The 25,342-nt window shown below is 34.5% G+C and overlaps 1 protein-coding gene across 1 annotated transcript in view; it reads right to left on the minus strand.

Annotated features, from left to right (window-relative positions):
- Positions 1–23,154, minus strand: part of LOC126375144 (homeobox protein prospero) — a 113,114-nt gene extending 89,960 nt beyond the window's left edge. The window contains exons 1-2 of the mRNA XM_050021995.1: positions 22,662–23,154; positions 18,262–18,313 (exon numbers count right to left, since the gene is read on the minus strand). The gene's annotated coding sequence lies outside the window, so the exon portion shown is untranslated. The remainder of the gene's footprint in view (positions 1–18,261; positions 18,314–22,661) is intronic.
- Positions 23,155–25,342: the final 2,188 nt, after the last annotated feature.

Below are 25,342 nucleotides of genomic sequence, written 5' to 3' on the forward strand. Positions count from 1 at the left end.
CAAATCAGTTACTTTTTACTAAACGTCAAAACACGAAATTACTATTGAATTTGTATGAAAAAGCAACCTATGACGTCATAGAAAAACGTGACAAATAGTCACATTATTTTTTATTAAAATTCATTGATAAGTTAAATAGAAAAATGAAACGTTGTCAGTCACCTTTAGATCTGTCTTTTTTAGTAATCAGAATTTCATAATTTATCTTTGACCTAGGAAACTATCCATTTTTATCAATGCGCAGAAGCGCATACTCTCTACGTACGTAGAGTGTTAACAAGACTTAGGTTTTTGGCTAAGTAAACACACATCGACATGTAAATAAGCTAACAGAAGCTAACATTAGAAACAGGCGAAAATAAGCAGCTGCAATTTGTTTTCTGAACTTCATTGGTTCTGAGGGACGGAACTTAGAATGGTGAAATGATGATACAGCATCGATAAAAGATAGTATCGAGAAAGTAGGGGACTAGGAGAAAGTTCATTCAAACTGAACAACCCTTTATTACAACAAGGAACTACTTTCACCGGAAGCCGGAAGTTAATTGAAAATACCATTAGTATCTATTAAAAGAATTGGAGCTGTAAGGAAATCAATATAATATATCTACGTAGTAGCTACTAGTTACATACACCATCATAGCATGATACTCGTAATAAAGAATATTTGATATGGCCTGCAAAAATAAGCACCTATTACACTTTAAAAAATATAATAACTTTTTAAGTAAGTAGACAAGATAAACTTTCGAAATAAAAAGGACTCGAAATTTTACTCATATAAAGTTTAATAGATACAAAGAAAGCTGATAAATGTATAAAACGTTTTTTTATGTAATCTTTAAATTCTATAGTTTAGAAAAAAAGTGTAAGTAGTATTTAGTTTTGCAGGCCAGTGTATTACATACGTCGTAATGAATAATCATACATAAATAATATCACGCCTATTTCCCACTGGGGTAAGCAGAGACTATGGAATTCCATTATCTTCGATCCTGAGACACTTCTCTTGCTTCCTCTACGTTCATCAGTCGTACTGAACTTTTTCTAAGGACATCTCCAATTTGGTCAATGTACGTCCTTTTAGGTCTTCCTCTATCAGCCCTACCATCAACTTTCGCTTTATATATACTACTTTCGTAATCTTATTATCCTTCATCCACTTCACGTGTCCAAACCAACTTAACATTTTCTTCTCATTTTTAATCACTATATCGTCTTTTGCACCACTCTCTCTGTCATCATACTGTTTCTCACTCTATCACTCAATTTAATACCGCAGATGTAATGAATAAAATGTATCTTTCATTTAATCATGATTAATATAATTGTGTACTTACAACAAATTACTTTAACTTTGGAAGTACTAACCTGACTATAGATATTATTCTACATAACAAAAGCTCATAACTCTTGAACTAACACCTCTACTCAAACACGTTTTGAAGCACAAAAAAGTACAGTCTTCGTTAAGGAGACCACCAAAGGAGCAATAAAATAAGAGGCAATCGGCGAGTCCTCTCGAGACCCTCAGATCAAACCCTCCTTAAGTGAGGATGTCTTGGGGAAGCGGACACTCCGTGTGAGAGGGCACAGGGCTGACACAGTCATGTTAAAAGCTTTTTTTTAATTCTTATTTATAATTTCCGTGTACAAGAACAGGGTATGTGACCTAATCTGTAATTTGGTTGGTTTTCTCCGGGTTGGAAGATCAGACAGACAGTCGATACTGTAAAAATCGCGCCGTATCGTGGAGGTCAAATACTTCGTAATCTTGTCTGTAATATATTCAATTAAACGGCATTTGCATTGTATTTGAGAAACAGATACAAATATCCAATCATATCCGACATGACAGAAAACCATAAGCAAACAACATACGTAGATATACCACATTATCCATTCATCGTCATCTCTTGCACTTATCCCTATTGAGACCACAACAATATAATTCAGTTTTTCTTTACGTAATAACAAACATCTTACAACAGGCCAAACGGGGAACACCAATAAAGGCTCGCGTAAAATAAACACTCATTAAGACAGAACCCTTAAATCATCCTAGCAACCCTGCAAGTAATAAAAGGGTGTAATAAACACAATGTTTAACCCTAAACGCCACAATTGCGTGATATTCTACCGGCTTACCCTCCGTCTTGAGACAACATGGGAACAACAAAACGCGCGGCGCGATAAACGACTGTGTAAGGATCTAGTGTAAGCGGAAAACGAACAAAAGGCGTTCTATTTTTTAATTAAAATCTAGATATTTCTATAGCCGACCTTGTGGTGACTTAGCGAATGTCATCCGAAGCAAATAAAAATACCTATTTTAAATATCAAAATCAAAACGCGCGTAAATTATAAAACAGTTTTATATTCAAATTAATAGCTTCGATTTTTAAAAAAAACTGCCTTTTCGCATTACGTATACTAATTAAATTAAAATTACAAGTAATTATAAAATTTTAAAAACATTTATTATTCCTTTTTTTAAAGACTACTTTTCCTTCTACACAAAAAAGTGGATATACAAAAAGAAACGTTCAGATCTAACGCATAAATCGAGCTAATACTTTAAAAATTTCGGCACATATTTTCCGACATTCTGAGACGATTCAAAAATATATCTTTTGAGGCTCCTTATAACCGCTAGCATTATGACCACACCTCAGCACTTAAGTGGGTATTTTCTGCTTGGGGGAGCGCGACATGTGTTTCTTAAACTGTTGATCGTCGTGGGAGGGTTAATCTTGTACGATCTGATTTTATCGCCTTTTCGCTGTTAAGGATATTCCTTATTAAAGTTAAGGATAGACCTTCTATGGTTGTAAAAAGAAAATGTTATATTTTTTTTTATTGTTTTTGTTTATTCTTTTAACAATGTAGCGAAATTAATATACATTCACTCTGCAAAGTGTAAGTAGAGTGAGTCTATGTTCAAAACAACAAAACTGACAAAAATAGCAAAATTTGAAATACCATTCAGTACAAAAAGGTATTTTGACATCTAGTTTGACAATAGTCAAAAGAAAAAAAAGCTTTTTTCGTGTGTGTCGGCCATAACAGACTTAGCTCAACTTCCAAATATTTTTAAACTTGTAAACAAACCGTCAACAAACCTTTCCTATTTCAATTTAAACTTCGAATATCCAGATCTTTTTTGATATCGTATCTGATATTCCTAACTGACACGGTGTTACCCACGTGTTACCGGAAGTAAAGGATTGACAAAAAAATGGCGTCAAAAATCACCATCAATTTGCGGTTCGGAAGCTATTAAAATAAACAAACGCGAGTGATAATAAAAAAGATAAAACGTAAGCAAAAAATAGAGTGAAAAACATTTGGCAAAAAATGGCTAAAAGCTGTTTAGCCGATGCAAAAACTTGTAGATAACACACCTTGGTTTTGTGGAGCATCTTTTTTGCACGGCTGTGTACAGCATGATAGTTTCTTTACGTACCTATACTTAAAATTGGTGGTTATTATAAAATTAATGAATTTATCCAATTCTATAGATTTTATTCGCCATTCCTTGATTGTGTAAATTTGATGCGTTTTTCCGAGTTTGAGTCTTCTTATTATATTGTTAAGTACTATGGGGGCGATATCCTTTTATAATAGGTTTGTTTTCTTTAGTTTATTTAAAAATTCCATACCTAATTTGACTCGGATCCTCTGATTTGAAGATCAAGCTGCATCTACGCCACGGTGCCTATATAATTCTTAAGAAAAATAATATTTAATTGTCTTGTATAAAAGTAAAAATTATAGGATCTCGATTTGGGATGAGAACATATGTTCAATATAGCGCGTGCGCACCACACCTTGCCGCCATTTGCAAAACTAAATCATCTTTACACATCCAAACATCCGAAGGCCTTTGTTATTGTGCATCGTGTGCCGAAACGCAAACTGATCAATGAGAATGCAAGATTTGTAGAATTATATTCAAGGTTTTAAATAAAATCTGAAGGTTAATACGTCTTTACACTTTAATATTGTTGGGAATTGAGAACGCACCCATTATTATTAGCCTAATATGTTGGCTAATCTGCTAGTTACTCTAGTTACTGATTATGTTGGCAATACCTTTTTTTATCTGTCATTATTTTATAACAATAAAATACGTTCGCGCGTTTTTTGTCCGTAAAACTAAAGCAAGTCTTTTTCTTATTTTCCTGTTTTAAATATCAACATGGTAGCAGAGCGTGGTTGCGTAAAAGTTGATAAAAAGTGAAGACTCCGAAAGAATTAACAAAACTGGCCGTCGTATTTGTTGTCAACTCTGCCGTATATTTTTGAGGTTACCGAAGCGGCGTCATTATTCACATACCGACAATCACAGTTTAAATTGCTGAAAGATGTCTACTACAAGCCATAATCCTTTTCACATTGATAGACTTGTCGGAAGAGACAATTACGCAAGTTGGAAATTCGCAGTAGAGGCATATTTCAGGCTAGAAGAATTGTGGAGTTGTGTTGAAGGAACTAATAGTGATGAAAAGAAGGAAATAAAGGCGAAATCGAAGCTTATTCTACTGCTAGACCCGATCAACTATGTACATGTACAAAACGCGACTACATGCAAAGAAGTCTGGGACAGTTTGCAACACGCTTTTGATGACAGTGGGCTATATAGAAGAGTAGCTTTGTTGAGAGATCTCATCACAACTACACTAGACAGTTCTCGAAACGTAGATGACTATGTGAATAAGATTATGTTGACCGCTCATAAACTTAGAAATATTCAGTTTGACATTAATGATGAATGGCTCGGAACGCTGATGTTAGCTGGCTTACCGGAAACTTATAAGCCAATGATAATGGGCTTGGAGAGCTCTGGGATCAAGATCAGTGCAGACTCAATCAAAACAAAACTCCTGCAGGAAGTACAATGCTCAGAAAGTACAGCATTCTTCACAAGGAAAACAGCCATTCACGGGAATCAGAGTATAGCAAAGGCTCATACTTCTAAGGGGCCCCGTTGCTATAATTGTAACAAGCATGGACATTTTGCTAAGAACTGCCGTGCTCCGAAGAAGAAGATAACAGAAAAAGCAGAAGAAAATAAGAGCTTTGTAGCAGCATTTTCAGCATCTTCACAGACAATGAATCCGGACCTTTGGTATGTGGACTCAGGTGCCTCCATGCACATGACCAATAGATGTGACTGGATGTATGATGTAACAAGCCCACCGATACCCACCATCACTGTTGCTAGTAAGACGCCACTGCCTGTGGAAAGTATGGGAAAGGTCAATTTATTAATGAATGGTAATGAACAGACTAAAATTCAGGTAAGAGAAGTTCTATACATACCTAAACTGGCTGCCAATCTTTTGTCAGTGAGTGCTATGGTAAAAAATGGCTGTAAGATTAATTTCAGAGATAAATATTGTGATATATATGACCAAAATAACAAATTCCTGTGTTCAGCTACATTGATAAACAATTTGTACCAGTTAAACACTCATAGAGAAGTTTTATCAAACTTATGCACAAATAACTTAAATGATGCTGTCCTATGGCATAGACGCATGGGACACCTGAATTTTTCAGATGTTAGTAAGCTACCGGAGTGTGCAGAGGGAGTCAAGCCATTTCCTGACAAAAGTAAAGAACTCATCACATGCACCACCTGCCTCAAAGGTAAACAGAGCAGACTGCCATTCAATAATACTGGTTCAAGAGCCACACAACCACTGCAGCTCATCCACACAGACTTATGTGGACCTATGGAACAAGCATCACTGGGAGGTATGAAATACTTTATTACCTTTATCGATGACTTTACTAGAAGAGTTCATGTTTATTTTTTGAAAGACAAATTGAGTGTTATTGATGTATTCAAAGATTATAAAAGCAAAGTAGAGAATGAGCTTGGCAAAAGGATTAAAGTTATTCGGTCTGACAATGGAAAAGAATACTGCAATAAGGAATTTGATAGTTTCTTAAGTGGGCATGGAATTGAACATCAAACAAGTACTCCGTACACTCCCCAACAGAATGGTCTTGCAGAAAGGATGAACAGGACACTGGTGGAAAGAGCTAAATGTATGTTGTTTGATGCTCATTTGTCTAAGCAATATTGGGGAGAGGCATTGGCAACAGCGGCTTATGTAATTAATAGATCACCCACAAGGTCAATTGATGGCAAAACACCTATGGAAATGTGGTCAGGCAAGAAACCTAATTTATCAAATATAAAGATTTTTGGCTCTGAAGTAATGGCTCAAGTACCAAAAGAAAAACGTCAAAAATGGGATTCTAAATCTAAAAAATATATATTTGTCGGATATTGCGAAACTAGCAAGGGATATCGCCTGCTTGATCCAAATACTAATAAAATTATTAAAAGTAGAGATGTAGTATTTTTAGAAAATGTTCAAAAGGTTGATTGTAATGTGTACTTACCTTACTTACCTGACAGCAATCCTGATGGAACACAGTCCCCCACAGAAATCTGTAAAGAAAAATTAGGAAGCAACTCGGTTCATTCTTCAAGCGACGACTATCTGTCTGGCGACAATGATGATCCTCCCTACATACCTGAAGTATCAGTTGAATTATCGACACCAGCACGCAATATAAATTTACGTCCACGTAAAGCAGTCCAGTATGCAGAGACAGATGATTGTGATGTAAGTTATTTTTGCCCAATTATTGATCTGAATGACCCACAAACTCTTGATGAAGCTCTTACATCGTCTCATGCAAATCAGTGGAGGAAGGCCATGCAGGAAGAATATGATTCTTTAATGAAGAACAAAACATGGTCATTAGTAGAATTACCACCAGGTAAAAGAGCTTTACCTTGTAAATGGGTTTTTAAAAGTAAGACTAATGAGAAAGGCGAAATTGTTCGTTTTAAAGCTAGATTAGTCATCAAGGGTTGCGCTCAAAGAAAAGGAAATGATTATGATGAAGTTTACGCCCCTGTCGTAAGATATACCTCAGTTCGATATTTACTTGCTCTAGCCGCTAAATATGATTTAGATATGATTCAGATGGACGCCATAAGCGCATTTCTTCAGGGCGATATTGACACCGAAATCTACATGTCACAGCCAGAATGCTATGAAGAGAATGGTAGAGTATGTTATTTACATAAATCAATCTATGGGCTGAAGCAAGCCAGTCGTCAATGGAACCTAAAATTGAATGATATTCTTCTCAAAATTGGATTGGAAAGATCAAAAGTTGATCCATGCATTTATTATTCAGTAAGTGAATCTAAAATGATATTTATTGCAGTGTGGGTGGATGACTTCTTGATATTTACAAATGATAAGGAAACAGCAACAGACATCAAAGAAAAATTAAAGGAAGAATTCTGTATGAAAGATCTGGGCGAGATGCGGCAGTGCATTGGCATAAATGTTAATAGAGATCGTGAGGCAGGTGCTGTTATGATAAATCAAAAGAAATATATTAACTTTATACTGGAACGATTTGGTATGTCTCAATGCAAACCAGTACGCACACCAATAGAGGCAAATACAAAATTTAATAAGAAACCTGAAAATGAAGATAGTAATTTTCCATATAGAGAGGCAGTGGGCTGTCTTATTTATCTGGCACAAGTCACACGACCTGATATCACCTATGTAGTTAATAAGTTGAGTCAGTATTGTAATGCTCCAGGACATCAACACTGGCTTGGAATAAAAAGGGTCATGAGATACCTTCAAGGAACCAAGGATCTACAGTTATGTTATGTTAAAGAAGACTCAAGAGAAATAACTGGGTATTGTGATGCAGACTGGGCCAATGACCCATTGGATCGAAGGTCGTGCACTGGCTACACTTTTATTTTTCAAAATGGGAGCGTATCTTGGAATTCCTGTAAACAGCAGACTGTAGCTCTCTCTACAGCAGAGGCCGAATATATGGCGATGGCGTCAGCGACACAGGAAGCATTATGGCTTCGGCAGTTGCAAGATGAACTCGGCCAAGGCATGGACAGTGTGTTGAACATTTACAGTGATAACCAAAGTGCAATAAGACTGGCGTTAACGGATAGTTATAAACCTAAGACAAAACATATTGACATTCGATTACATTTTCTTAGAGAAAATATTGTAAAATCTAAAGTTAAGTTCTTATATGTAAATGGTTGTAACATGGTAGCTGACAATTTAACTAAGGGTGTGACTTTTGTAAAACATTTGTATTGTATTAGTAAAATGGGTTTGCGTTCTGGAGGGAGTGTTGGGAATTGAGAACGCACCCATTATTATTAGCCTAATATGTTGGCTAATCTGCTAGTTACTCTAGTTACTGATTATGTTGGCAATACCTTTTTTTATCTGTCATTATTTTATAACAATAAAATACGTTCGCGCGTTTTTTGTCCGTAAAACTAAAGCAAGTCTTTTTCTTATTTTCCTGTTTTAAATATCAACAAATATAATTATATTATTTACGTAAATTGGTGTTATAGACAAATAGTACGCCGTTTCAGCTTACTTTTGCTATTTATGTCTTAAAGATAAACGGAACGGAAAGGGGAAACAAGGACTAATCCTCCACATTCATCAATACATGCACACCATTCAGAGTACGACTCATTTTAATCTCGAAAAAAACTGGAATGCTCGAGAGAATGACATAACATTTTATTATTTTTATGGAATAGATAACTTATCTCTTTATTTATAACATAATGTGTCTCCATTAAATGTGTGTGCCAAGCTTAGCCTCTCCTATTACCATTCTTCTGTACCTACTCTTTAGTATTCATACACACACAAAGTAATTAAGAAACAAACTCAATCAAAACGTACTCAAACCCATCTGGTAAGGTAACTCAATACTACAAAAAACGACTATTATTTGGCCTCCAACACAGATAGGAAGGTCTAAAAACTAATACATATTGACAAGACAAACAGACACACATTGCGGCTAACAGAAGGCACTTCAAAGGGCATTGACTTTGCTTTTTCGTTTTTTTTTAGTTTTCCTGGCATACGATGATAATAAAATAGTTAAGTTGTCTATTTGAATGTCTTCTTTTGTTTATTTTTCAGTTAAGTCGTGTTTGTTGATTGATTGGAGCGCTACAATAGCAAAATAAAAACCTACCGATAATGTGTTAAACATTTTTTTTTAAATATGTTTTGGTTTTAGTGTCGTTACCCTTTACTCCATCATTTCCCAATTTTAAATTTGGAGCACGGGTTCGCCCGCCAAGTCGAGCAAAGCGAATATTTATTCACATAACCCATTTCCAAATATATATTTTTTTTTCAGTTAAACTCGTACATAAAAATTAATCTAATTTATATTTTGAACTACCTACATATTTCTCGTTACAAACAACAAAATATAAGCTTACGTATCCCAATTAGGGTATTCAGAGGTACATCCATCGCAAGATGCATTATACCCACGCCTCGACGAACTTTGAGTTAAAATATAAAAATAAATATTAATATGCGTTAAAATAAAAGTATACTTATCAAATGACACATGCAAGAATGATTCGGTGACATGATTCAGTTTATCTATCGGCCAGATGGCCCTGTATGGAGTTCCCCGCTTGTAAACATAAGTATACAGTTTCTTAAACAAATGTATACATCTCTACATAAGTCTTTATCTTTTACGCTATTGAACTTTAATGATTTATTTATTTATTTTAAGGGAGATCGATACGTTGTCATATAGCGATTGGCTTTGGCATAGAAAATAAACACAATTCATGAATTTGATTGAATCTAAATGTATCACGTGATGTTTCGACAGTTTATACGAAGGTATGTATTAATCCCATATTTTTTTATATAACAGCACGAAATCTTCTCTTTTATCGTCTCTTCACGCGTAAAAGTTAAATGACTTAAAGTCCACCACAAAACCAAACTATTCAAGTAACTATCCAAAGAGTATATCTTCGATTGGACGTGTGGATACCTTAAAGTTGTAGAACCAATTACTAAGTTGTCCACAAAATATGTGATCGTCTTGTCACCGACCTACACGACCCTATACGTAGTGGTTGGCAGGAATTTGCCAATTTAACTTGAGGAAATCTTCAAATTTATCCGAACATTACAATACTATGTGGGCACCTATGTTGTTACTATACTTAAATATAGTTGAAGCCAAGTCCGTCAGAATTTTATATTGAATTTTAATCACTATAATAGAACAGATAAAGTCAATTATTGTTTTGTTAATACCAATAATTCCAGTGATATTACGCACTGAATTCTTTTGATGACGTCATTAGATTTTCACAACAATATAAAATCGTGATTATGAATATAAATATAACGCACTGAATTTATGTAATAATTTTCAATAGCGCTAAAGACATTATTATATAAGTGAGTCATTATTAAATGAGTCATGTCAGGGGCCCTAGGCGGCTTAATAACCTTGACACCACCTCATAACCCACACGAAGGAAGCAGAAGAGTATTCTTAGTATTCTCTTCTTTACAATAAGCCTCAAAGAAATTCAACACTGTTTGCTGCCTTAGGTCCTTATTTGACTGTCGAATGTAGTGAATGTGGCGATCTTTCACCCCATATGAAGCTACATAATACTTATATTATTACAGTAAATATTCAAGTACCCTCAAATCAGAATTATTCTTTGTAAGTTTCAACAATCTTGCAGATGCAGCCGGCACGCGTACGGTAAATATACGGAGAAGTCCGAATCTAATTATTTTTCATAGGGTTCTCTAGGTTGGTAGTTAATTTTGATGGAATGATTTAATTCAGAGTAAAAGAAACGCCATAATTTAGATACAATTCAATTTTTAGTAAGTAACATCTGAAAAATACTTTAGTTTTGAATCATTCAAATGAGTAAGCGGTATTTTTGTGATATAATGTCACGCAATGTTATAAAACTTAATAATAATATTACTTCTTACAAAATTGACATTTTATAAAAAAAGGGCTCTTGAATAACATAGACTACTCACAAAAGAACGCAGACGACGAACAATTTATAAACCATAAAACACAAAAGGGCAACCTCTTATCATTTAAATCCTGACCGGCGTTTTTCCAAATTAGTCACGGAACACTAAAACCGAGAAACAAAAACAATAAACGCCATTAACCGCGAACAAAAGGAGTAAAAGGCAAGTCGAGGCACAATTAAAACAAGAAAATAATAAAAACAGAAATAATAAAAGGAGTAATAATAAGTATTATTGTAAGAGACAGGGGAAGCGCACCTGGCCGCCACGCGCCCCGCGTTTCTTTATGATTATTTTATTATTATTATTAATTGTACTTTGAAGATTTGGGGTGCTATGAAGAGAGGTTGATTGGTGTCTGATTGGAAATAAGTTGTTAATCCGGTTTCTGGTATTTAAACTGTTTGAAAGTTTTAAACGTTAAGACATTCTTTTTTGGGATTAGTTGAAAATCATTAACCAGATTCGTACTCAAAATATAAAGTGAAATTAATAATTAGATTTCTACAGTAAATAATATTGTAATAAAGAATAAATTAAGAATTTTGACGTCATTGCTCAGAAAAAAACTACTTTATTTTAAAATATATTTATATAATTGTTTTACCATTGCCTAGTGAAGCCTATTAAATTAGTGAAGAGAAAATATTTTTCATTTCTTTTAATATCTTTCCTAAAATTAATACATATAAAAATGTAAGTACCTACGTAACTAAACTTCACCTGTCTAATAAAACTCCATGAATTACATTACGAATTCCTTCAAACAAGTTAGAAGCATAATAATGTCATGTTTCACCCTACTTAAGGGTGTGTACACATATTATTATTTATATTGACTGCACGCGACTTCTGTAAGTCACCGCATCTGTCGTCACACCTGGTCTTTCGAGGTGCATTCTGACTTACTATTTGTGCATGTAAATGTGTTGCTTAGGGGTTTTGTTTCGAGCTAATTCTTAGGTGGCTAGGTTAGAAAGAAAGAAAGACATTATTTATTGTAAAAAGACTTACACGTTTGACAATAGGCCAGTTTACAACTAGTCAAATCAGTTAATTTTTACTAAACGTCAAAACACGAAATCACTATGGAATTTGTATGAAAAAGCACACTGTGACGTCATAGAAAACGTGATAAATTGTTGGAGTTCTTATTACGTTTTTCTCGATTAAGATTCATAAATAAGTTAAATAGAAAAAAGAAAATGTTTCGCGATAGTTTTAGATTTGTTTTTACACGACCCAATTCAAAAAGACAAACTATGATGCTGGTCGGATGAATTCAAATTATAAAATATTTTTTTATCACTAGGTATAATTGTTACACTTTGAATTGTCATTTTTTACATAACGAACGTTTTATCCGCCTAAAACTACTGCAGCTTGTCACAACCTGTATAATCGGGGAAATGAAGCTGCAAGAAAAATCTCGGCGTGCGCCGCGGCGCTGATATTCTGAGTTAGTCGTTAGATTTTACGTGGACTCGCCCCCTATTAAATGAGATTTAACATAGCTTGCGGGGAGAGGATATAAAAACTATACACACCTCTGCCTGCTCCTTTGGGTATACAGGCGTGATGCTATGCATACAGGGTGTTAGTGACATCGTAACGAAAACTTTGAGGGACGATTCAGACCATGATTCTGAATTGATATCAAGTGGAATTTTCCGTCGCAAAAGTGAAAATAATTAAAGAAAACACTAACATTGTCATGAATTTTTATTGGACCTGAATCATCCCCATCAGTGTTCGTTACTATAATTATCACTAACATCTTGTATGTATAAAGCATCACACTTGTGTGGTTCGTAAAACAGGACGCGTTCAGCTGGTGATCTTCCCGGTCATGTCGGAAACACCGACAGAGGGATTGTGTCGTAATTTTGCAGCCACTATTATTTATTTATTTATTTATTATTAAAAATAAGTACGGTACTTAATACATTTTTACACATTGATACGAAGTCTCAAGATGGATATGAAAGCCGTAAGGTGACAGGTATACAACCCTATTAAATAAGTCCATTGATGTCTGTTCCTGAAAGCCTAAAACCAATATCAGGCAGACCAATTACTGGAGTTGTTTAACCACAGGATCTAAGACGATCGTAAAACAACGTTTTTTTGTAGGTATATATGTTTAAAATATGTAAATGACGGGTGTAAGTAACCATTAAATAAAAATATTTATCAGTTGAGTTTACCGGGTGGAATACTATTAATAGTGATAAAACATGATCTTGAAATCATTTGACGGAATTCTTCGCACGATGACTTAGTATTTTCCTGAAAGAAGCGCGTACACAGGGGGAGAAGTTGCGTAAGTCGTTGATTATCGCGAGACTGCAAATTGAATAGCGAGGTGTGAACATGGAAACACACGTATGAATTTCCCTGTACGGCCACGCTGTCTTTTAAAAACTGCACTCTTTTTGTTAAATGGGATTTAGGTATCTTTTTCTTTCTCTCGCTCGGAAGATGTTATTGGGCTTAGTTTGAAATTATATTACATTTATTGGAAAACTACTTTGTCTGAATTACAGATCTACACAATCTTCGAATGAAATATTTGGTGTTTTTATGCGTTATGTTTTATATAATGCTTTTCTTCTAATAATTTCCTTCAAAAACACATACCTTATATTAATCTATACCACCACTATCATTCTGGTTCATGGCCTTTAAAAAGTTTTCTTTTAATTTTGTGTAAATATTTATAATTATATTTGGTTAGTGTTGTGGCGTCTTACGGCCTTACAAATAAACCTGGTGTAACTTTTTATAACGAGCTTAAACTAAGATTAGGCAAAATCTCTACAAATAAACTCTGAACAACTTATACCTATACCTTCGTGTAATGTTTGTTAGGTATAAAATGCGTCTTTATACACATGTCTTTCTCTCAAGTTATTATTCTCAATGCAATCAACGGGCCCGCCCTTTTTACTCAAACGTATACCCGTCAAGTGTTCACACATTACACGGCAACTTAGCTAGCTCCTCGCCCGACCTCGCTTGTGTGAAGGCGCACAATTTTAAAGTTTTCACATTAACCGTAACAAAGGATTCATTAGCTCGAAGAAAGTTGACGTAAGGAGTATGTGAACTTGTTTTCCTTTGTTTAAGATGATTAATAACATTAACTTCCGAAGTTTAAGGGTTGGAGAAACTGTAGAGCGGACTACATTTTTTTTCTTTTTTCTTTTGGCCTTTGCCCAGCAGTGGGACATTGAATAGGCTACAGAAAAAAAAATGGAATCAATATTAAAACAATACCTACCTATGTATTATAAGGTCTTAAGGCCCAAAGTCCTTTTAAAATCCAAATCCCATTGTTTAACTATTGTGTCTGGAAATCCGGGCCTTACGAGGATAAAAAATGCTTTAGTAGATTTAGAAACTTTTTTTATAAGTATATAAAATACTATAAGAAAAAAATAAGTTTTTATATATCGTATGGATGGCATCTGGGGCTAATATTATGCATTTAGTGATATTTTATTTATACTTTTAAACATTATCTATCATTTTTTTAACTATCTAATACGCGATCGTAATAAAATAAGTCTAACGCAAAATTATATACAACTTAATAACTGCACATAACATAAAGGAACAGGTGTGGCAACCTTTACAATATAATTGCCTTCAGGAAACGGAAGTGCCTGACCAATGGCGAGCGTCACGGTATGCGCAGGAGTTCACAGTACCCCCACTACGGTAGGAAGGAACTTATTGTCTCGATCTAGTGACTTTTAATTATTTTTATGGAAAATAGCTTGAATATTAAAAAAAAAAAACAGATGAGCAGTAGTCAGACGACAATTTGCTGCCACATTTGGCACTAGCATTCCACCTGCGACTTCGTCCGCGTAGACTTCGGTTATCGTGCGCGACACATTTTCTCCATCCCCTTTTCATCTTTATAAGGGTGATTTCCGAGATAAAAAACTATCCTATATTCTTCGTTATTTCTCAAACTATCTCCGTACTAAATTTCATCTAAATTAGTTCAGCGGTTTAAGCGTGTAAAGATTACAGACGTATAGACAGCGTTACTCTCACATTTATAGATCACTAGTGTGGATTAAAGTGTCAGTTAAGTACCGATCCGACGATAATCTATCATATTACACCAATTCATATAATATTAGTGAATATATTTTTGTCTTAGGGCCGTTTTTAATAATTTATGTAATCCATAGGTTTTGTTTACGCATTAAAGTAACTTTGAATATTTATTTTTACACAAAATACGTCAAATAAGTGTCTAGAGTTACTTTATTAAGCGAAGAACACGGAGAAGTATTACTGAAAAGTCATTTTAACGACTTGCACGGAAAGACCAGCAATTCCAACCTCTCAGCTTAGTTCTCTGACTAATCTAAATTTCTTACATACCGAGAGATCACGCCTATTTCCCATAAGAGTAGGCTAAGGCACTTACTATGGTCATGACACGTTTTCGCTTCTTCAACTTTCATCAAATCTTTATACTTGTCTACCACTTTTGTAACCTAACCTAACTGAAATAGGTTTGTATACTCGCTACACTATACACTGCACTAGTAAGTCCCGGAAAGTCCTCTAGTGACATAAATTCCGGGATCTTAAGCTGTCACTAGACGAGCACTCGCTTACCGTTCCGTTTAATGGAAAGCCGTCTCTTTGCCTTTTAGCAGGCCTTTTAAAATTGTCTTTTTAGCGCTCCGTTTTGTGATGCGTGGAAAGGAACGGTTACGGACTTAGTTGGTGGTGACGGAAAATGAGCAAGTTAGTTGCTTTTTGTTTTAAGAATGACAGGAAAACGCAATTCACTAGTAATCCAGCGAAGTAAACAGAGCTCATGTCATCAAAAGGCACATATTTTTTATGCTACTTGACAACCTACTCAAATGAGATACTTTTTAGGAAACGTCGAAAAGAAAACTTTCAAACGTCGCACTCATTGTTACTTAAATTATAATTAAAATTCGAACATAAGTGAAAAAGAAAACGAGATTGATTTTTGATCACCTAGAGGGACTTCTATTTCTATATTAGCATTTTATAATTTATCGTTGACCTAGTCAAATAAACATGTTCCTATAGGTAATATTATTCATAAATTCTTATCTTGGGCTTGGTTACGTAATTCAGAATGTTTCATTTAATTTCACTTATCATTTCTTTAAAGTCTAGATTACATTATAATGTTTTATCGACTACAAAAATTTTTTTTTCTATTACTTACAATGAGATGGCACATCACACCACTCATGGCACTTGCAACAGTGTCGAAATAGAGTCTCATGTCCCTACTTTAAACGCGGTAAGAACCCGTTATTATGTGTTTTAATTACAACGAGATGTTCCACAAAATTTCCATCCATACAAGACCAAGCATTTATCTTTAAAACGCTGCCGAGAAAGCGTAAAACCGACCGTAAGATTCACAATACGGCTCACTAACGAAATTAAATCGTCTCTCTGCCTTTCAACAGAATCATTACTTAGACGCCATCCTTTTAAACGCTGGCTGAATAGGCGCGACTCCTGAATCGGTTTAGAAAAAAGAAAAGAAAAAAGAAAACCTCACGCATCGCGTTCCATTGTACGTAGACACGAAGGTGGATCTCATTAAGGGAGTTCGAATTAAGAACCGGGAGCGATGACGCGGGAATCTTAGCGATCATTACGTAGAACGAGACGTGTCTCTGTGTAGAATGTGAAATATATTTTTTTTTGTATTCAAATGTAGTTGAATGTAGAGTATACAGGGGTTTGAATAAAAATATGTGTTTTTCGTATTTGTATATACCTACCTAAATTTATATTTAAACGGGTAGAACTATTGAGTATATCAGTGATAATATGAAAATATTAGACCTTTCTATAGTAAGTACCTAATACTATTATGTTCGTGTTTGATCATAATTCTACCAAATGATAGAATTACGAAGATATGGCCTATACGTCTCCTCAGTAAAATCATACATAAACACATTATTTCCCACCTGGGTAAGCAGAGACTATGGAATTCCATTTGATTTGATCCTCACATACTTCTCTTGCTTCCTTCACATTCATTAATCGTTTCATACACGCACGCCGGTTCAGAGCTAGATCTTACTCTAAGGACATCTCCAATTTGGTCAATGTACGTCCTTCTAGCTCTTCCTCTGTCAGCCCTACCACTAACCTTCGCTTTATATACTGCTTTCGTAATCCCTGGTATCCTTCATCCGCTCTACATATCCAAACCAACTTAACATTCCCTTCTCAATCTTAGTCAATATATCGTCTCTTACACCACATTTCTCTCTTATCACACTGAAAATATGCATATTTTTTTTTTCATTAATTCTCCAACATTTCATTGAAACAAATGAACCATACAATACATTTTACTTATAACAGTGCATGTTATCAACGAATGTTGAGACGACGACGAAGGACGAATATCAACGGATGTGATAACAACGGACGTCGGCTGATACTAGCCACTTCATATCTCTACTTGCAGAGTACCTACTCCACTGATTGTATATACTTTGTAAATTATTTTAATATAAAGTTATTATCTTAGGACTGCAAACCAAGTGTGGCGGGAAATGTGCTTTCAAAATTTAATATATTTATTTGGGCGATGGGCTGGTAACCTGTTTCATCGGATCCAAAATAAAAAAATGATTTATTTTTAATTTCAAATTTAGGACTATTGCACGTATAGTTTTTTTTATTGCACATAGTAAGTAGTAAAGGCGTAAGTATGGTTTATGAATACCTACACAACCTAGTAAGTATTTAGTTATTAGGTATGACGCAAAACTATAGGAAACGTATTATGAGCTTCAAAACCAAATAGGTTTAATAATTATCATATTTAATTTTTTTCTTTCTTTCTTATTTGTGTACGAATATTTTGTAAGATTAGTAAATAAAAAAAAAAAACAAAAAAACAGGGATTACAACAGGGAAAACAGGGACACCCTGTTTAGTTCCGGCCAAGTAGTTACTTAATGCCATGTGAGGCAAACCAAAAAGCATAAACCAAGAAAAAATATATAAAAAAAAACTTTTTTTGTCTTTTTCCTGATCTATAAGAGACGCATTACATCTTTTTCGTAGATTAACACTGGTTCTATTAGTTTTTTTTACAAAAAAACAAGTGAAGAACGCCTCAGGCTTTGATCTGCCATTTACTACATTGACGGGCAAATGGCTTGACAGTCTCCTTCTATCATGTGGGTTGTTAGGTGGACAACCCTGGTGTCAGGGTTAATGGGACGATAATAAGCTGTAAATACTTAGGTATTATGTTTCTTACCTAAAAGATGGAAAGATGAAGGTAGCCTTGTCGATGTTGGTTCAGGGGTTAACTGTAAAAAAAAACATTTGATTATAATAGGGTTTCCAACTAGTCAAATTAGTTACTTTTTACTAAACGTCAAAACACGAAATGACTATGAAATTTTTATGAAAAAGCAACCTGAGATGTCATAGAAAAACGTGACGAAATGTCGCAGTTATTATTACATTTTTCATTATTAAAATTCATACCTAAGTTAAATAGATAAAAGAAAACGCTTTTTGTCACCTTTAGATCTGTCTTTATTTAGTAATCAGAATTTCATAATTTATCTTTGATCTAGGAAACTACACAATTCCAGTAGTAAGCAATAGTTCTTAGATAGGTAGGTATTTCTTTGTGTCACGTTTCCTGCAATAAAACCTTATCATATATCAACCAACCTATTGTTTTAGGTTTCATCATCATCAGCCCATTAACGTCCCCACTGCTGGGGCACGGGCCTTCCCTATGGATGGGTAGGGAGATCGGGCCTTAAACCATCACGCGGGCCCAGTGCGGATTGATGGTTATTAACGACTGTTAATGCAGCCGGGACCAACGGCTTAACGTGCCTTCCGAAGCACGGAGGAGCTCGAGATGAAAACATATTTTTTTTTTTTTTTTGTGGTCACCCATCCAATGACCGGCCTTTGCGAAAGTTCTTTGGCATTTGCGAGGCCTTTGCGAGGAGCTCGGTGGCGCAGCGGTTAACGCGCTCGGTCTGCGATTGTTGAAGTTTTAGGTTTACGCGGTTATTATCATAATTAAAATACATAATAACGGGTTCTTACCGCGTTTAAATCAGGGATATGAGACTCCCGATATTTCGACATTACACACACGGGTAGACAGATATATCTGGCCTTATAAATTATGGATCTACCTACTCCACTCCAATGTCATCAGTCATCCCGTGATCATGGCACTTGAAACAGTGTCGAAATATCGGGAGTCTAATATCCCTGATTTAAAACGATTTATAAAACTTGCAAGTATGAGTTTCAAATTTATTGCCCCATATGTGGGTGAATATCAAAATTTCAAGTTTGGTGGCGAAATTTCATATTACTTTTTCGTGAAAAATTGGGTTCCAACATGAAAAAGATCCAAAAGTATACAATTTTTCACAAAAAAAAATATATGAATGTTCGCCACCAACCTTGGCACATTTTGATATTCACCCATGTGGTTCATACACAGTGAACGTGTCAACCTACTTGTAAGCTCGACTTTCAACCGAATCTTGCAATACCTTTGGCCCCGCCTTACGTCTAGCGCACGCCCGCACAACTCCTTGCGCACACACGCCCACTTTCTTACTATATTTGATATTGGATTATGTTCTTACAATACAATACTAAAGTACTTTATTGCACGCGCAAACAAAGATACCTACTCTTCTATCGTGTGGGTTGTGAGGTGGATTACCAACCCCATCAACCGTGGTGTCAGGGTTACTATTGAGACGCCTAAGGTGCCTCATGTAACGACTACTAACTTACATCAGTAAGTAGTAACCGGGACCAACGGCTTAACGTGCCTTCCGAAGCACGGATCATCCTTCTTTCTTTCCGGGTGCAAATCCCGGTGGGGACACATCACGAAAATCACTTTGTGATCCCTAGTTTGGGTATAGGACATTACAGGCTGATCACCTGATTGTCTGAAAGAAAGATGACAAAGATACTTACAAAAACAAAGAGGAATTTAGAAATAGGCGGCTTTACGAGTATATTAGTACCTACTTTAGTAGCATAGCAATCTTTTGCTATCAACTAAATAATCTTCGCCTTATAGTGAAAACACACATGATAATATGATTTTCTTTAACAAATCCTCGATATTTTTCAATTAATTTCAATACGTGTGAGAATTGAGACCACATTTTTTTACCAAAAAACAATGCAATAACAAAGTAGGTAAGTAGACTTACTTACTTCTGAATTCAAATTCTGTTACCCGGTAAATATAATAATTATTATTGATGAACACATGGCTATCAACATTCTTTTTAAACGGAAATGTTATGATTGCCGAGATAAAAGAAAATAGAAGAACCTACTTATAATGTATTATAAAAAGTACCTAAATAACGTCCGTCTATTCGTCAAACCGTATATCAAATAACGCAAGTGCAATATTCTATTCGATTCTAATCTATTACTTTCAACCAATAAACTATAAGCCGCGCCCGCGTCTTGCCACGCCCTCTTTCTTAGAAGTTTAGGAGTTTAGTCCCGCCCACTAAACCTTCCTTTGTTGTAAGCACACGCCCAATTCATTGACAAGAAGAAATATATAAGTACCTCTCTTTAAAAAAAAAGTAACACTACATTACTTAAAGACAGTGCGAAAGATATTACTAAGAAAATTATTAGAAATAAGTGTACTTGTTTACTTATCTACGCGTAATTTAAAAAGGATTGAAAAAGGAGAACATCTAACCTAAGAAATGAAGACAACAACTATTTTACAAAAAATATCCTACCTACATTTTAGGTTACATTTTCTTGAAGTCTTTTTGATATAAATGCATTTAATACATTTTGTGCTACGTGTTTTTTTAAATAAAAATGAATTCTATGCAAATTACGTCAAGACAGATTTTCATGCACATATGAAATAAATGACTTACTGATAGGTACGTCAATAAACACACAACTTGTCAATATGTATAAATTACAAACTAACTTTATAAAGCAAAAGTTATAAACTACTATCGACTAACGCCCTCTATGTAAATGTAAGGAAAATAATACTCCATGCGCTTGCGACCACGAAACTAGCGCCACCTATTTCGCAGTAGTTGAACTTTTAAATGAACATTATGGATGCGCCTGCGACTGTGATAACGCCATCTGTGGTCAAATAGGTGAACTTTTATAGTACGTAATGATTAAGTACGCGTCCTGTTGATTAGAAAGGGGGACCATTTTAAAAGGGAGATGTTGTATAAATTCTCGTTTAAAAACAGAGATGGCGCTGATGTATATGAATTTATTTTGGGGTATTAGCATTATAAATAGTATTGAAAAATACACATAAAATCATTGGAATACTTATTAAAATTAATAGTACTATTAGAGGTACGTAATTGTAAGTACCCAATGTTTTGATTTACTTTTTGGAAATATAATTTTAAGTACCTCTACACTACTTTGTAAATAAACTAATGGGTATGAGCCAAGTTTTGAGTTTAATAGAAAGTACGATTGATATTATTTTTGAACCTAGTTTTGCTGTAATGGGTAATAACAAAACTGGCTGCAAATCACCTTCTGACGTTTTGTAATTCTGACACATTAAAGACCTAGACTTTAAAATAAAATTCAAAACGTTAATAAAAAGGGTAAAGAGCAAATAGTGGTAAATAAAGTAGATACATACTAATCTAGAGAAAAAAAGCGATCAAAACTGTTATTCTTGATAATTGTACCCTACTTATTTCAGAAGTATTATAGCGGGTATATATTGTGTAATTCTTTTAACTAGTAGGTACAGAAGTTAAAGGAAAAATATTTAGCTAGATTCTATTGAAAAGGAATAAATGTAGGTACCTACCTAATTTCATTCAAATAAATATTTGAATAACAAAAAACTATATTAATTTAAAAAATCTATACACATTTATCCTTTACAATCACCTCGTTTATAACGTGTGATGTGTCGTGGTGATAATAGTAATTTATAAAACAAATATGTACAACGGATAAAACAGGTTGAGATAAGGAAGCAGTCGTATGAAATTATATTAAATAAATTGTATTTTTTTGAAAAAATAATTTAAAACCCAACTCTTTAGGATTGTAGTCTACCCTTATAAATCTTTACTAAATAACATTCGATAGGTGTATTTTTATATTAATACGAATTTTAAATAACTACTCAGGCTTCCTAATAGTTAATATATTGATAAAAATCACTACTATGTAATATTCACGTTCAATAAACACTGAAAGAAAAACAAAAAGCAAAAGAAAAACACAAAAAAGAAACAAAAAGGTTTATTTAAAAAGAACACAATATAAACCACACAAAAAATAACAGGTTTATAGACAATTAAATAACTTCTATTAAACATAACATACACCATTAAAAATAACTTAAAATCTAAAATTCAAACTATATAATGGCCGCGTTCTTTGTCGGGCGGAAAAGTCCGACGGCGCTGGTCACTCAGTCTCTTATCAATCTAAATTACTTAGCTACACAATGTTGATCAATATGAAAAAAACTACAATTACGTAAAGGATGTTCTACAAAAACAGATTTTCTAGCTCAAATAAAAGTCACACAAAAAAATCCAAAGCCAAAATAAATAAAAAAACATATTAATAAATCTAATTCTACGATAAAATATATTTTCAAGTCATAACCTTTTGGTCCAATATGGTCGTGAAGATTTTATCACAAAATGTAGAGTCCGAAAATCACAAGTGTCCAAATATCTTATAAGCTAACGTATAGTTCGAACCTATCTGGCAGTAAATGTCTTAACCCAGGTAGTACAGCTAAGTCCTTAACATTAATTTAACGCTTAACATTAAGTATTTACTTAAATATCAATCGCTCACTCGAGATCGCTCGTTCGTTAAGAAAAATAAATTTTAAATAAAAATATTCTCAATAACGGCCAAACGCTTAATCTCTTTACAAATGTAACCGACGTAAATATTAAAAATTTTGCAAAAAACTTTTTGTCCACTGCCAACAGTTTGGGTCAAAAAAGTGAGGGGGATTTAGCCTAAAAATATTTTCGATTAGACGCGGTATTTAAATTTATTTTTTGAATTTTGTATTTATTATATTTATAATCACAAGAGCACGAGGAACGTGTATTGCGCCGCGCGGCCCGGCCGGCCGCCGCGACTCCAGACGGACGACTGAGCCGAGCGCGGGCCGCGCCGCCTCCCGCGCCCACAGCCCCCTCCTCCCGCCGCACCGCGGGGGCGACTTCGTTACGAGCCACTTGTAATCGCCGCGCGATTTTTCCGCCTAAGACAAATTAGGCGGGCCGCCCGCCCGCGCCCCTTCGCCGTAGGGCGGTTTCTTAGAGCTAAGACGTTTTGTTCACGCCTTACCACTTTACGCCGACGCGGTTTCTACAAAAAGACTCCGTTTGGTTTTTTCTTCCTTTGTCTCCCGTGGGCATAAACCGTCTTTGCTTAGTTAATATTGCTGAGTGGAAGCCATTTGATATCTCGGTCGCTCTGGTACGGTGACACACATTATCGATGTATACAAGTATAAATTATCGGAATGCCAATGTTATGCCGGCGAGCTGTTTTATTTTTAAATGGCATTTAATCGTCACTCTCGCTTTCGCCGACGCCGAGCCCGGGTTAATTGTAAATAAAATTCAATCATTCGCAAAAAATCCCGTAATCGACGCCCGACAATATCAATGAGCGATGCGTATTCAACTATTTGTGCTTTTTAAAATGAAATGGCGTAGTACGCTGACCTCATCAGCGTTTTTACTTTTGCTTTTATCATTTTAATATTCGTCGTGGAAATGTGTTGGATGAGTAAAAAAAATAAAAACACAGGCGCGATCATTTAACAAAATCACTTTGCAGTTCCAAGCAAAGATGTTCTAATGCTAATAAAAGGAAGTATATAACAAGCATTTACCTAGAGGTGTACTAATGTTATTTTCTAAGTGTTACCCGGAGTTTTTTTTTTCTACTAGAGTTGTAGCTTTTCGAAAAACTTAAATATCAATTGAAATCAAAATATTTAATAAGATTAAAAAAAATGCTCGAAAACTGACAATTTCACCGTCTTCATTTACGAAAAGTGCTTATCAAAATACATATTCAAAAAAAACCTTATTAAAAAGAGTGTAAGGTCGATTGTAAAATGGGAAGGGTTATGAATTAATATGATTCTTATATGAAACGCGGTCCGGCAGCTGTCGTGCGAGGTCAGTGAACCCGCAACGATTTTTTTCACAGACTTCAATTTTAATTGACTGGACAAACGGACGAGCCGCATGGTTCAAAAATTGTCTGTACTGCAGATTGGCAAAGGGGTTACTTTAGTCGTCCTACAATTGTAATCTTAATTAAATCGAATCACTGTTTTTATTATATCCATTTTCCTACTATGATAAATAAATAAAATGTGGGGTTTACAAATTTTTGACATTACTTTGTCGTTAAATAAGACGTAGCTGCATCTAATTATTACCTATTTAAAAAAATGCTAGAGGATTCTGATTTTGATGAGATTCATTACAGTTTTTCCTGGATTGGCATAAATTACTTGCCAGAACAAACGGGGAGCGCTGAAAGCTCTTATCCGGCAAAACGACTAAATACAACTTGTCTACGTAAAATAATAGTGACACACATTAAAGAGGATTATATCAATGCTTATTTCTGCGTCCGTCTTAAAAATATCATTACGAGAGTAATTATTAATTTTAATGATAAGAACTTTAGGTTAGCACATAATCAAATAGACAACTAGCAAAACTCCGGAGACATGATAACGAAATTAAAATGATGGTCCGAAACTTTAAATAGGTATATACTGACTTTGTGAGATATGCATAAATATAAACTACTCAATTTATTTTTTTAATAATATGAAGATTTTAGATTATATTGCAAAAAACTACATCTTTTCACAAAAATCTGTTATCAATGCGAAAAACCTTGTGAAAATATTATGTCAATATATTATATTTGCTAATTTGTAGTTTTCAAAACCATATAAAAATGCACAAAATTGTCATTATCGAAATAATGCTCTCAGTATTTATAAATCTTTTCATGCACAACATTTTTCGTTCCTAATACATTATTTTATAAATACCTACCCATAAAAAGATTTTATTCTGAATAGTTACGTACGTGATAAATATAGGGTTTCGTGATAGTGTAGTGAAAACCGGCGCGAAAGATTGGAAAACAAGGCTGATAATTTGATCATTATTTATTCATTTTAAGGTGTAATTTGCAATAGGTATGTAAGTTTTTACTTTTAGGTTACAAGAGGGTTGAATTTGGCCGTAACTGAGATTATTTAATTTTATTTTGTTACAAGAAGA

Source organism: Pectinophora gossypiella, chromosome 18 (assembly GCF_024362695.1).
Source record: "Pectinophora gossypiella chromosome 18, ilPecGoss1.1, whole genome shotgun sequence".
In the NCBI taxonomy this organism is placed as follows: Eukaryota; Metazoa; Arthropoda; class Insecta; order Lepidoptera; family Gelechiidae; genus Pectinophora; species Pectinophora gossypiella.